Source organism: Marmota monax, unplaced genomic scaffold, assembly GCF_021218885.2.
Source record: "Marmota monax isolate L192 unplaced genomic scaffold, Marmota_monax_Labrador192_F-V1.1 WCK01_AAM20220418_F8-fsc00215, whole genome shotgun sequence".
Classification (NCBI taxonomy): Eukaryota; Metazoa; Chordata; class Mammalia; order Rodentia; family Sciuridae; genus Marmota; species Marmota monax.
The window spans coordinates 1,627,759-1,642,350 of record NW_026695214.1 but is presented as its reverse complement, the minus strand read 5'-3'; the positions used below and the strand labels follow the sequence as shown (position 1 = coordinate 1,642,350).

Sequence of the window (14,592 nt, the reverse complement as noted above, 5' to 3'; positions counted from 1 at the left end):
TCTACGGAGCTTTAGCTGTACAGGTGGAGGGAGCCGGCTCAGAGGGTTCGATGCTGGCCCAAGGTCACAGGGTGGCAGAGCTGGCACTGGCCTCGGCGGACCTTATTCCAGCATCCCTATTCTTTTGTGTAAAGACCTGGGGGCTGCCCCAGGAGCAGCTGTGTCCCCTGTCCAGCAGCATATTCTTGCCTGCATTTGGGGAGGCCAGTGTCCTGGTTGAGCCGAGGCTCCGGACATGCTTTTCTTGGGTTCAATCCCAGTTCCACTTCTTATTGGATACAGCAATGTGGAGGAAGCTATTGTCTGTCTGTCTGTCTGTCTCTCTCTTTTGGTACAAGGAATGGAACCCAGGGGCGTTTAACCACCAAGCCACATCCCCAGCCAGCCCCACCCCTTTTTAATATTTATTTTTTTTAAATTTAGAGACAGGGTCTAGCCAAGTTACTTAGGGCCTTGCTAAGTTGCTGAGGCTGGCTTTGAACTCGCCATCCTCCTGAGCTGCTGGGATTACAGGCGTGCACCACCGTGCCCCGCGGAAGTTATAACCTCTTAATGCCTTATTTTATCATCTGCAAACTAACAGCACAGAAGTCCTATCATAATAGAAGCAACATCTGGTTAGTTCATCAAGTTGGTTGAAATGGATAATGTAAACATATTTTAAGCATTTTGTTTTAAAATATGTAACTGTATGCCCACTTGCCAATCTTTTGATATTAGAATGAGGTGATCGCCGTGGCACACGCCTGTAATCCCAGCAGCTCAGGAGGCTGAGACAGGAGGACCTCGACTTCAAAGCCAGCCTCAGCAATGGCGAGGCCCTCATCAACTCAGTGTGACCCTGTCTCTAAGTAAAATAAAAAATAGGGCCGGGGATGGGGTTCAGTGGTCTAGTGCCCCTGAGCTGAATATCCAGTACTGTAGTGGCATGCTCTTCTCCTCAGAAAACCTTACCTAAGCTTCTCCAGAAACCTTCACCATGATTGATTTTAGGACTATCAACAGCAGAGTCTCTACAAGAGTTCAATGTAGGTAAACTTCCTATTTTCCTGTTGCTCTATTACTTGGCCACTAGCCTGCAGCACTCCAGGTGCTGCTTCACAAACATTTATCCAGAAGTTTGTAAAAGTGTGTTTGCAAATGAAACGTGATTTTTAGGCCTCTGGCCTGGAGCTGGGCTTCACAGAGATGTCTACATTTTTAGGATAAGAGGAGTTACCAACTGGGCTCCATGGTAACAGCTGGCAGGGGGAGGAAAGAAAGGGGAGAAGAAGCTCCCCCCTTCTCAGGTGCTGTCCTTGGAGGGTTAACTTGCCCAGAACAGTGAAAGAAAAAGCTGCTTTTATGTGAACTTCTGCAGACTGTGAACTTCTGAGCCCCTCCCCTTACATGCCGGGTATTAAGTTCTGAAACTACCTGAACTCGGGGTTCAGGGGATTGATTCCAGCAAAACCTGCACCTTCTGAAGCTGGCTGCAGCCAAATAAAACTGTTTCCTGCTTTCTTTTCTGTTCTGCCTCATCTGTCCCTACAACAGTACCAAAAAAGAAAGAGAATGAGGTAATGTTTTGTGTTTATGAACCCGTGTCCAGATTATCCCTTAAAAGGGAGCAGAAATATGGACACTTGCACTTGGTGCACTGAAACTTCTATACTCAAATGGAGAAAACTTTCATCCTTACGGCTGTCTCGCCAATCGAATCTAACTCAGGTGGCGAGGCAAATCGTACAGAGGCCAACGCACACCAGAGGTCACCACCAGCCCACCGTCCGACAGCACCCAAGAGGCCCGTTCCCCACGGACCCGCCTCCTCCCCCAGCGCACGCGCAGACGACCTGCATGTGACATCACCACGCCAGGGCGGAAAGTGTTACCGTGGTGACCGCGACGCTTTCAGAAAGCCGCAAGCGACCGCCCAGAGAGCTGCCACCCGCGCCCGGCTCCCGCCTGTGCAGGGGCTGGGCCGCCGCTCGCGCCCCGCCTGCGGCCCCAGCCGACAGCGCGGAGAGGCTGGCCGTGCGAGCGTCCGCACCCGCCGCCCCGGGGGCTTCTGACCCACGAGCCCGCTGGCGGCCGGGCCTGCTCCCACACAATACCCAGAAGTCCCTGGGCCGCTCGCGCTGAGGATTGCCGTGGAGATGGCGAGACGCCGGAAGTCTGGGGAAAGAGGCGGGGCCAGGCCGGAGGCGGGACTTCGATTGGTGGAGAGGCCTCAGCTTCTGGAGCCGGCAGTGGCACCCGCGCATTGCGGGGACCCGCCGCCTTTCCGTGCCGCCTGCCGGATCGGAGAGCCTGGGTTGGCCCGCTGGGTCGCTGGCCGCGCCGGGCCTCGTTCCCGAGCGGAGAGGCCCCGCCGCGGCTTCCCGGGGTCCACGGTGTCTCCCCCGCCTGTGTGACGCCACAGTCCCTGAGTGGGCTGAGCAAATCTGAAGCCGTTGTGAGCTCTGTGCCGCCCTGTACCCCTCTTTCTGGAAATGGTAGGCCTCTTCGTGCTCTCTGCGCCTCGGTTTCCCCTTTTGTGAAATGTTCCGCGGAGCTCAAGCTCAGCGGCCTCGAGCAGGGTGCATAGGCCCCGTGCCTCTGTTTCCCCATCTGTGAAATGAGGGTGATTGTGGAATTCGCCTCGGTAGGCTTGTTGCAAGGACTGAGGGTTCCTAAGCACAGTGGTCCTCATGTAGTGACTACTCCTGTCAGTGGCTTTGGTAACCGTCGCCCTCACTTGGGGCTGAGGATTTGGGCAAGCCACCCCTTCCCTTGGCATCTGGGAAGTTGATCTGCGAGCTGAGTATACTGGGTTTTGTGGCCGCTAAGCTTTCTTCTGAGCACGCAACGAATGGCTTTTTCCTCGCTGAGGGATGCTACAGGTTTCGTGCTAAGACACTGAGTTCCAGAAACCGCGTATTGCCATGTCCAATGCTGTTTGACCCCTGTCAGTCCTCGCCTTTCAGTGAGCCACGAGTTTCCTCGGGATTAAGTGATGGGAACTTGTAATTCTTGTTTCTGGTCCAGGCACTGCCCTGACTTTGCTTGAGGACCTTGGACAGGACACCACTGGGAACAACACAGGGTGCACCCCTAAACTTGGAGTTTCTTTCACTGAGGAAGCCCAGTTAGTAGTTCTAGGGCCTCCCTGCCCTCCCTCCACCTGGTGCCCTCATTGTGTTGCCCAGCATCTTGTTGCTGTCAATCTGAGGTCTGCCTGCCCCATTGCTTATAAATGCTTGTCTTAAAAGTTGTGGGAAAGTTCAGGCCCTGTCCTGTTTCCCTTGTGGCATCTCTGAGCAGAAGGGACGAACTAAGCGCCCTGGCTGAGGCCCTGGAGGCAGAAGGCATGGGCCACCCTGCTGCATTTGTTCAGGGAATCTGCTCCCTTTCTAACTCTCCTCCAGTCTCTCTTGTTAGTGTGGGGGGTGTGTGTCGGTAACAGCTCCAAAGTTCTCCAGTCTCTTTGGGATCCAGTTTCTCTATTATACGTCCTGTTATCACTGTCTTCTCTGTAAGTAACACTGGTGTTCCATACTATACTATAACATTTTATCTTTTAAACAAATTTGGTACATTCAGTGGTTCTTAAATTTGGCACATGTTGAAGCCACTTGAAAACTTGTAATTCTAGTTTCTGACCAGGCACTGCCCTGACTTTGCTTGGGGACCTTGGACAAGACACCACTGGTAACAACACAGGGTGCACCCCTAAACTTGGAGTTTCTTTCCCTGAGAAAGCCCAGTTAGGCACTATGCTGGCAGGGCGAGTTGGTGGACACCTGTAATCCTAGGGGCTCTGGAGCCTGAGGCAGGAGGATTGCAAGCTCAAAGGCAGCCTCACCAAAAGCGAGGCACTAAGCAACTCAGACCCTGTCTCTAAATAAAATACAAAATAAGGCTGGGGATGTGGCTCAGTGTCAGTGTGCCCCTGAGTTCACTGTGCGGAACTCCCCTCCAGAGGTTGGCTCAGATGTCTTGGTGAGAGCCTAGGGCAGTGTGATTCAAAGTTGCTCAGAGAACTCTAATGTGCAAAAGATGGAGGGGCACTGACTAGACGCCCTCCAAGTTCTGTGTGGCCCACTGTTCACCAGTTCTCTCATTCCCAAGCATGCAAAGGGTCTTTGCCTGTCCCCACCTTTTGCTGCCCTCCCCTGTTCACTGCCGGCCCATCACTGCCTCCTAAGCTAGCAGCTGGGAGAATCCATTCCCTACTTCCTCAGCTGCCGGAGCTCTGGCAGGCCTTCGCGCAGTCTTTCCTCCGTGGGCAAGCCAGCGGCCTGAGGTCGTCCTCTGTGACCCCAACACCGACTCCCACTTGAGGGCCCTATGTTATGGGCCCCCAGGTGATCCAGGGTGACCTCCCTAGTTTAAAGCAGCTGAGCAGCAGCTTTGATTCTGCTCAGCCCTGCTCACCCTGCTGGGGCACCTCACCTGTTCACAGCGGCTGCGGATTAGGACATGGACATATTCTTCAGGGTGGGAAGGGGTAGTGTTCTGATCACTGGGTCCCTAGGGTGAGTCATGTGACTTCTTCCAGTCTGTTTTACCAACTCAGAGATGGGTACAGTGATTCTTTCCACTCAGAGCTGCTGTCAGGTATAAAACAGGGTCCGTCTGTGGCACACAGAAACCCTGAATGCTGGCTCCATCCCTCCTTGCTGTGTTAATTTTGACATATAGTTGCCTCCGTAACTGTTACTTTGTCTGAACCTCAAAGCCACTCTGTTCCCGTGTTACAGATGGAGAACATGAGGCTTAAAGAAATGGATTCCCGGCCTCTGGGTTATGTGGCTTCTAAGAGGCAAGCCAGGACAGAAACCCAGGGTTCTTGGCATGAAACCCATGCTTACCCCTTCTGGTTCATTATCACCTCCAGAAACTGAAATAAGAAACTGCATTAAGGCCTCTGTCTATACAATGTCTTTGTGCCCGTTGCCTTATCTGCACCTTTACTATGTATAGTGTCCCTAGCACTTGGCCCTGTCCCCAGCATGGCATGGGTGCTCTGAGTGATCATGCCCGACTGCCCCCAGTGCACAGTAGAGGAGGTGATGGCCTGGTATGTCTCTGGGGAAAGTTCACGGGTTTCCACAGGATGTGCAGAAAGGGAAGACCCAGATTCAAAACAGCCCTAGTCCTGCCTAGGTCTTCCCAGAGACCAGCCCCATCATAGAGCCACTCATTACAGAAGTCACTAACCACCCTGGAGATCCCAAGGGTTTCAGGAGCTGTGTGGCCGAAAAGGAACCAAGACCAGCTGCACATTTTACCTCGTGCTTTTATGGGTGGCAGCCACCGTTGATGCCTGGATCTGCTTGAGGATCTCCAAATTGCCATAGAAGGCATCTGTTGAACGGGTCTGTCTAACTGGAGCACACAAATCATCAAAGTAGGAAGAAAATCATCTTTATGGTAAAGAAATTGGACTACCTTCAGGTTGGTTCTGAGTTTCTGCATGTTATCTTTAGAGGAGTAGGCCCAGTGAACCTACCTCTTATTTAACTCAATGAGGTTTGAGTATTTTAATAATAGGAATTTTTGTTATCCACTGACCATGTAGTTAGGAAACACTATAGTACAGATGTGGGCGATCTCACATCACCCTGACCCGTGCTCCTTGGCTCCCTTTTCTACTGGCAAACACTGTACTAAATTGGTATTTACTATTTCTGTGCCAGAGCTTATATTTTTATCACAGATATGTGTGTCTTGTTTTGCACATAGTGAAATTTTAAATACATGGTGTCATACTATACATCTGCTAGAAGTTAGGCATTGCCATGAGACTCTCATGAGGTTACATAAAGAAAAAATTAGGACATTTATTCAATTATTTCACCCTTTAAAAATCTATTTTTTAGTTTTTTTTTTTCTATGTATAAGATCTATTTGTACGGTGTGTTTGTAACTTTTCTAAGTTCTTAAGTACAGGTGTAGGTCATCTGACCTAGCCCTCCTCCCAAGGGGGCCATCTGTGGCCCAGCTGTGTCCACTCCAGGGACACTGTCCCAATGCTTGCTTTAGGCTGAGTCCTTGCTTCTGCTCCAGGGCTGGACTCTTCACCCACACGGAGACCCCACCCCAAGGCCTGCAGACAGAAAAATTGAAAACAAATATACTACTTCTCAATAACTCTAAGTAGCTCTTGAATGCCTCGCATCGGGGTTTGCAACAACGGGGTATTCCAACGTGTCACGCCCTCCCAAGTACTGGTTGGCGTCTGTAAAGAGCCTCTACTCCACGCGGGGCATATCCTGCTTTGTATCTCTATGTACTCATGGCTGCTTATGTGTTAAAACATGTTGAAGTCCATCCAGAGGGGTGCTTTATGCCCCGAAGGGCTGCCTTGCATCTGGACAGAGGGGTGCTTCCAGGCTGGCGGGTAGACCGCCGGTCGCACCTGGTCAGGAGAGCGCTTTACCTCGCTGTCACATGTGCAGCCGCTCCTGCCTTGGCACCTGAAGATCAGTCCTCTCACCGGGTTTGCACCGCTCTCCTTGGTGGGGAGTGGTGGCCGCAATCTTGGCTCCCGGGCCTCGGGAGCCGAGTTCACAGCACCCTGCAGTTCTTCCCCGTCCAGCCCCTGAGCCCACCTGCTGTGCAGCCCCCCAGGGCTGCTGTGCCCATACCTGCCTGCTGCCTGTCCGGTCAGTCCTGTGGGACTGTCTAAGGGTGACGTCGGTGCGTGACTGCAGAAGGAAGGTTCTGCTCTTGGTGTGGTCAGTTTCTTATAAGCGTAGATTTGTGTTTCTGCCGTTTTTGAATTTTATGGATTGTGCCTCGCTCCCTTTGTTTTTATTTTTCATTTGCCGTTTTTTGCCAAGGCCCTGCACGTGCAAAGCACGTACCTGTCACTGAGCTATATCCACTATATCCCACTGCCCCTTCATTTTTATTTTGAGTATACACAATAACTGCATGATTCAAAAGTCAAATTTATTTAAAAAGGTGGGCAAGCGGAGGTTCATTCCGACCCCATTTCCATGGATCCATTGTACATGTAACCATCTTCATTTGTTTTTAGTGATTTTTCTGTGTTTCTTACAAAGGATGGAACAGTGCATGTGCCCATTTATGCTCTCCAGTTTGACTCAACAAATTTCCTGAAAACCATTTTCTTAACAGGTGCCAAGTTTATCCAGATCTTCTCCTGTCTGTGTGCGTGTGTTTGTGTGTTGCTCTGTGTCTTGGTTAATATTTAGTGATTATGGATTTTAAATTTTTATCATGGTACTGAGAATAAACTATTTTATGGTTCCTTAAATTTGAATTTTTATTACTGTTTGGGTATAGTCTCTTTTTGTTATTCATTGCGTATTCATGTTTTGCCTGTGAATTGCCTGCCTGTATCTCATGACCATTTTCTTCACATAGGTCATTTGTTTTATGTTTACTAATCAATAATGAGTAATTTCTATAATCAGTTTACACGTTCTCCATCACTGATAGGCGTCAGTCCCTCCTCCATCTGTTTTACTTTATCCCTACATCTCAGGCTTCTCTGATGTCGTCCCTAAAGACTACAGGGTGTTCCCTTCTGGATGAAAAAGTATCACTTGAGGACCAAGATGCAGCCCAGTAGCCCAGTGCAGAAGGCCACAAGAAAGAGGACTTTCAGGGTCCCCATGGCCCTGTCCTGGGTGCCGTGGTAACCTGAGAGGAAGGCCACTCAGGTGCTGTAGATACCAGCATGCTGAAGGCGGGGGGCCAGGCAGGTTCCTTGCCAAGAAAGCTCCAGTTCTGGTCCCCAGAACCAGCGGGCCAAATAGCCCAGGACACAATGGAAGGCTGACAAAACTCTGGCTGCACTAGACTATGATGTAAGCCAGGTGGGGACTGTGGTGTGGATCCTGTCGGGGAAGGGAGGAGAAATCCTCAGCCAGACCCCCCCCAGAAGATCGCCTGTGTGAAAGCAAAGGAGGACAGCACAGGGAGCTGTCCTAGGGCTTCCCACCTTCAGATCTTGCTTGCTGGCCTCGTAGCCTGGAAGACCATGACCACCATGATGGTTTTGGCCAAAACAGAGGACATAGCCTCTGAACCCAGCTGCTAATGAGGTCTGTTGGAGGAGGCAGGTAGCCGGGGTAGGGCGGCTGATGCAGAGCCAGGGCAGAGGAAGCAGGGCGTGCGGAAGGTGAGAAGGGTGGCTCAGAGTCTGGTTGTCGGCTCTGACCATGGCGGTGTTTCAGTGCCTCACAAACAACACCAGGACACAACTGCGAGGGCAGGACAGAGCCATTCATGCCAGAGTCAGCCCAAGGGTTCATTGGGCTAAGAAGGACTCCTTTTGGATAGGCAGTATTCCCTCTTCCTTTTTGGATAGTGGCCTTCAGGCCACAGCCTGCATTGGGAACAGAAAGGGTGTCTTAGAAATAGGCACACTGGGTAAGAGCCCACTGCCCAGAGCCACCTCCACCACAGCCCTGCTTTGACTGCTCTCTTGGCTGTTTGGTTAAGAGAAAGCATCGTGTTTCAAGGAAAACAAACAGTTCACCAGCTGCACCAGTAATGCTGGGGACAAATCATCCTGGAGAAACCTCTATTGAAATGTATGAAATAACTGGATTTTTTCTCTCTGCCTCTGCCTGTGGACAAACACTTGGCTTTCAGATAGACAGATAGGCAAACAGATCTAGATAGGTAGCTAGGCCAGTAGATTCACGCCCATCCTTGTAAATAGACGTATGAACTGCCTAATGCAGAGGGAAAGCTTGAGAGGTCCTTGGTAGAATGACAGTTAACCCTGATGCTAGTGAGCACTGGCAGTTGCCACGTCACCTACCCACTCCTGGGGACTTCACACTGGTGTCATCTACTTATTCATTCTTTCATTTACTTTTCTACTTTTCTGCAAGTTTACATTGCAGCATGTTCCTGCCAGCTAAAGGAGCCTTCCTGGGCAGCCATGGTTTTTCCGGTCTCTACAGGGTGGCTACCCAGGGCAAGCTGTTCTCCAGAGGGACGTGCAGGCAGCCTATCTAAATCTTCTAAGTCTCTCTTGAGAGAGTGGCTTCTCCCCCATGTAATTCCAAGGCCTCATGCAGACATGACATGTTCACCTACACAGAGACCCAACCACGAGACTCCAGATTTGGAGGTAACAGATTGGAGGTGGCTAGACTGCACACAGACTGCACAGGCAGATTAAATCTCGGGGGCATGCTTCTCAGCCCCAGCCTTGGCCAAAAGGACAGATCTGTGTGCTCCCTACTCAATCCTGGACCCTGACCCCCATCTGCAGAGAGGCAGGAACACAGTGTGCAACCCACCAGTTAGACGCTGGTGAGCTACTGCAGGGACAAGTGCAGTGGTGGCATCGGCTCAGGGCCTGTTCTGAGTGTAGGGCAAGGATGGTCTTGGCAACATGTTCAAGCCCCACCCCCAGGGCAGGCCAAGGACCACTCCGTGATGCCCAATAGTTCCTGCTTGGGCCAACCCCACTGGGGGAAGGAGGGCAAAGGAAGAAAGGGGATCTGTCTTTGAGGCACTGGGTCATCTCCCCAGGAGATGGTTTTATTCCAGTGGCCCTTTAGCCAACCATAGACACCAAACCCACCAGCCCAGCCTGCAGCATCTTACTGGGCAAGATTACCAGTGGTCAAGGTCTCACAAAGAAAGTGAGAGTGAACCATCTGTCTGTGGCCTAAGCCAGTGGTACTCAGCAGGGGTGACTGTGCATTTCCAAGGGACATTTGGCACTGAAGCTTTTTATATTGTCATATTAGGTGGAGCTGCTCCTGGCACCCAGAGCCCAGAGATCTTAAACACCGTAATGTGCACAGGGAAAAAGAAAAAAAGACCCATATTCAAAATCAATTCTGACCATTTCTAGCTGGCAACCTTGGGGGTATTACTTAAGTCCCTGTGCGTCAGTTTATACACCTGGAAAACGGAGATATTTGATGAAAAAACTCAGAAGAGGATTGAAAGAAGCAAGACCTTGAGGGCCATCTTAAATTTTTTTGTTGTTGTTCAGGGACACACAGCCCATCAGTTCTAGCGTGCCGGTAGTTAATAAGAATAGTCAATGGTCAGCAATCAGAAGTGACACCCCTCGCCCCCTGGTTTTGTTCAAATGCAGAAACCACACCTGGAGGTTAATGAGTAGAAATTTTAGCAGGCACCCTCAAGGCCTATGTCAAATGTAAAAGACCTGAGGCTCCCCAGTGGGAACTCCTCTAGCCAGCTCCTTTGACCCAGCAGGCAGGGAAATGGAAGGTAGAAGTGAACCCAAATAGGACTTATAGGAATGCTTGAAACTCAGGCTAAAGGACATAATAGTCTTGATACTTTTTCAATCCTTTTTAACATAGCTTTTGATCAGTGCTCAAACCCAAAACCTATATAGATCTGTAAGCCAGCACATCAAAATTGTGTCCTGCTTCCAGGGCCCTCCCACATCGCAGGGTTTCTCTCCTTACTTAAATCCTACTCTTACTCTGTTGGCTCTTCCCTTTCCTGATTGTCTGTGTATTTTATTCTTCAAGTCTGTGAGACAAGAACCAGGGAGGAAATTGGCCACGAGTTACTGGGGTTGTTGCAACACACTGCTGGCTTCATAGAGCAGGTGTTATGCCAGGTTCCTGGGACCCCACAGACCTCCAGGAGCCGAATCCGATGCAATCACACAAGAGTCTTTATTGCCAGCTCAAGCCTGGACTCACAACCGTTCCCGATGCAGCGGTCCCAGGGAGTGAGTCCCGGTCCTTTGTTCAGTGAGATTTTATAGGTTTTGGGGGGATACTGTATGCGTCACAACATTACACAGCAAATCATTTCATACCGCTGGAAAATCAAACAACTACTCTTAACATTAGCACATTCAATGGCGGGAACAAGATGGATAGGGGTGATTGGTTAGTACAAGAAGGGGATTCTTTTGAACTGATTGGTTTAGGTCACGAGGGGTGTACATGCTGAACTACATGGTCCCCAACTTGTTATCAATCACTGTAAACTACTGGGGGGTCACCTGGCATCACAGGTATTTTCCCTGTCTCATGCTGATTGGTGGTTGCTAGGGGGTTGCTATGGGTCATCACCTAGCCTGACTGAGTCAGGGACACCTGGAGCCACAGACTTCTCCTGTTATTTACAGACAAACAACTCAGCAGGTTGGATATGTAATTAGGAGTGCTCTGTGGGTTTTTCCAAAGGACAAGGGTCACGCCCCCTTCCTTAGGACAGGCTTTAAGGTAGAAGCTGCTGTTATTCATTTATTCTTCAAAAAATGGAGTCACATCAGTTTCTCACAGGAAAATCCAGCTTTACTATCAGCAACCCTCACAAAGCTCCTGCTGAAGATCCCTCCTGCTGTGTGCAGCTGCTAACACTAAGGGGGTATTTCAGTTGCAGAGATGAGCAGCTAGTGAAACTCCATTGGCCAACAGAAGTGAATATCCAGCATCTTAAAGCTCTGGTTTCAGTAGCAACACTAAAAGTCCCAAGAGTCATATATATTAGCTGCTCTTATTATCTTTTTAAAAATTACATTTTATTTTTTTAATATTTTTACTTTTTAATTATATTTTATTATCTTTTTATTATCACCACCAGGTTACACAAATGAGAAGCCAAAACTAGTCCCCCCGTATATAAATATATATAATTTTATATATATGTTGTAGTTGGATAGGATACCTTTATTTATTTTTATATGGTGCTGAGGATCAGACCCAGCGCCTCCCACACACTAGCAGGGAAGGCTGAGCCACAACCCCTGCCCCTCCCCCCGTACATTGACTCTTAATACTGCTATGGAAATCAAGCCCAGCAAGAGACTAAGGGCTGGAGAACTCATGCTTAGTTACACAGAGGAGCTAGTGCTCTTAAGTTCTGGGCCTCAAGTTGAGGTTACATGGGGCTTTTATAGGAAACTTGACAATTTCCGTTAACCATTACAACATTGGTGGGTTTGAATTCTTGGCCTACATGACCAAAGACCACGCAGAGGGAATTTATGATAAGTGGTGTAGAAAAAAGACAGTTATCTGTCATCTGTGAGTGTTAGCCCAAAGTGGCCTTCACCACAGGCAGCAGTAATTCAAGATAACTGAGCCTACCTCCTTAAGAGCTTTATTTCTAAGAAGTAAGTCTACCAGGTTATAGTTTAGATGGCAGTTAATTGGTCAAGCATTAAGTGATGTAGCCACATTCCTATAGAGCTCAAAAAGTCACAAAGTGTAAGAAACAAGACTATTTGACAGGCACCTGTTCAATCTCTGGCTTTGAAAACCTGTCCCAGGGAAGTTCCTGCGCTGCATGGCCACCAGCCTCCTGGGAGTCATCCAGTGGATGGAGCTCTTGCCTGGTTTTGTGGCCGCCCTGGACTGCAGGTGTTGACCGCTGTGGCCTATATGCCCAGCCAAGCCAGTTTGAACCTGCACTACCTCAACCAGATCCTGAATGTCAAAAAGCAGAGTGTCTTATCTCATGCCTTTGAGGAACTCAGGATCGTTGGGCAACCCATGCTCTCTAGACGAAACCGCCTACGAAAGACCAGCAGAGGAAACGCTGGACGCCTTGGCAGAGTTTTCTGAAGACCTTGCAGGCAAGCCCTGTACACTGGAGGACTATGTCTCTTTGGGAGTGGTGTCCTAACAGTTAAACTGGGTGGAGATCTAGGAACTTGTGTGACCAACAGGTAGACCCCAAACAAACTAATCTGGTTATCATCTCCTTCCCCTGGACCCAAGCAGTAGGACTGGACTGAGAAAACCCGGGTGTACTCCCACCATGGTGTGTCCCTCCACAATCCGCTGGCCGCAGAGCTAACTGAAGCCTTAAAAATAACTGGACTTATCATCCTTGGTCTATTCCAGAAAAGGCACTTAAAATGGCTGCCTGCCCTCTCATAAAGACATTAACAGCTATCAGGCCAAGACCCCAGCCTCCTTCTGCAGCTGAGTGGGGGTTTTCTGTTTGTTTTGTCTTCCATTCTTGCTTTTGAGGACAGCTCTGGAAAGAATGTGTCTGCCTGCAGGATTTGGTTTAATTTCTAGTTTATTTGGATTGTCTGATTTCCTGCTTCACGTGATACCCCTTATACCCGTACCTTAATAATGACTTTACAAAAAGAAAAATAAGGAAAAATTCCCTGGGCGGGGGGTGGGGGGGTGGAGGAGAAAACCTGTCCGGGGACGTTTACAATCTAATAGGTAGGGACCCATGGTTAATTTAGGTTCCCTAAGGGGAAGCTGGCAGAGGTGAGGGGGAAAAGACAACCCTTGCCTCAGGCATTGGTTCTTCATCATAATGTTCTTATAATTTCACGTAATAATCAGGTCTGGTTCCTCCAGCACCATACCTAGTTTCCAAAACTCACAGGGTCACGTGCCTGAGAATGCAAGCCCTGGGCTGTGCGCTCATCTGAACAACCACAAAAACTGCGTCTCAACACACCTGGTCGCAAAACGTGACTTTCCACGCATAAATCACGAAAACTGAGATCTAAAGAGACAGCCAATGAAGCATCTCAGGCTTTCTGTGTTGCAGCTGAAGAACTGAGTCCTGGTGCAAACGCAGGCAGACAAGTGCGGCCAGTGCCCGCGCAACACACGCACACTCTCCACCGGTGAGCACCCAAGCCAAAAGGGCCACACGTGACTCGATCTCTGTGGGGCGTGGAAGCTATCGCATAGCTCTGCGCTCGCGCAAAAACCTAATGGGTGCTAAGGAACCCGCGTCCAACAAAACCGGGACTTCTGCATGCGCGCGCAGCCACTCGTCACGCCAGCCCCACCGCCCGTCACCTCCCCCACCACGCCTGCCCCTCCCCGCTGCGCAGGCGCAGTTCACAGGAGCGCGGGCCCGGGGGCTTCTGGGAAGCATAGTCCAAGACCGCGCAGAGCAGCCTGGGCCTCCCCGTCTGCGAGGGCGCGGTCTTGTCTCCTTGGCCCTCTCTCGGTCCGCTCTTGCCACACTGGACAGATGGGAATTCGCGCGGCTGGAGCCTCCTTAGCCCCGCGTCCTGGGCGAGGCCCTCCACAGTCGTGCCGCCCGGAGGCTTGTGAGAGTTACAGGCCGACAGGTCCGTGAGTAAAGCCGCCTCGAAGCCCACCAGCCAGGGGCGCGGCCTGAGGACGCCGGCCGGACGGCGAGCGGAGAGATGGCTTGGCGAGCACATCAGGGCGGGGCCTCAGCCCAGAGGCGCGTGCACGCGGCTTCCCGCCGGGTGAGGAGCGGGTTGGCTGGCGGCTTGGGCTCCCTTCACGTGAGCGCGCTGGCGTGGCTTCACGCTGAGGGGCCGGGCCGCGGGAGGCGTCGGGCGGAGGCCGTGGGTGGGGGCGGGCCTTCCCGCTCGGGGAAGCCCTGGGGGCGGGGCCGTGCGGGCCGGGGTCCCGGAGGCTATCGCGCATGCGCGGGGGTTATTGCGCAGTTGTGGCGGTGGGCGCCACCAGGACGCTGGTGTGGAAGTGTCTGAGAGCTAGTGCCTCGGGTGATGGGCCTGGGACTGCGCCCGATTCTGCGACAGCGAGGTGCGTTGGGTCTAGGGTCACAGGATGATGCCACATCAAAGGTTGGTGGGTGCGAGATTCTCTGACCCGGGGTGATGGGCCCAGGATCGCTGGATTCTGCAGCAGTGCTGGGTGATGGGCCTGCGTGCTT

At 50.9% G+C, this 14,592-nt stretch overlaps 1 protein-coding gene and 1 pseudogene across 5 annotated transcripts in view; both read left to right on the top strand.

The window, feature by feature from the left end:
• The first annotated feature begins 2,257 nt into the window (after window positions 1-2,257).
• Window positions 2,258-14,592, top strand: part of Znf667 (zinc finger protein 667) — a 33,151-nt gene continuing 20,816 nt past the window's right edge. Inside the window, exon 1 of one of the 5 annotated variants that reach the window (XM_046430936.2) lies at window positions 2,258-2,477. The gene's annotated coding sequence lies outside the window, so the exon portion shown is untranslated. Of the gene's footprint in view, window positions 2,478-13,806; window positions 14,159-14,309; window positions 14,463-14,592 lie in introns of those variants that run through there. The other 4 variants (XM_058574736.1, XM_046430934.2, XM_046430937.2 and 1 more) reach the window with 4 other exon arrangements.
• Window positions 2,488-13,045, top strand: LOC131423697 (frataxin, mitochondrial-like; annotated as a pseudogene).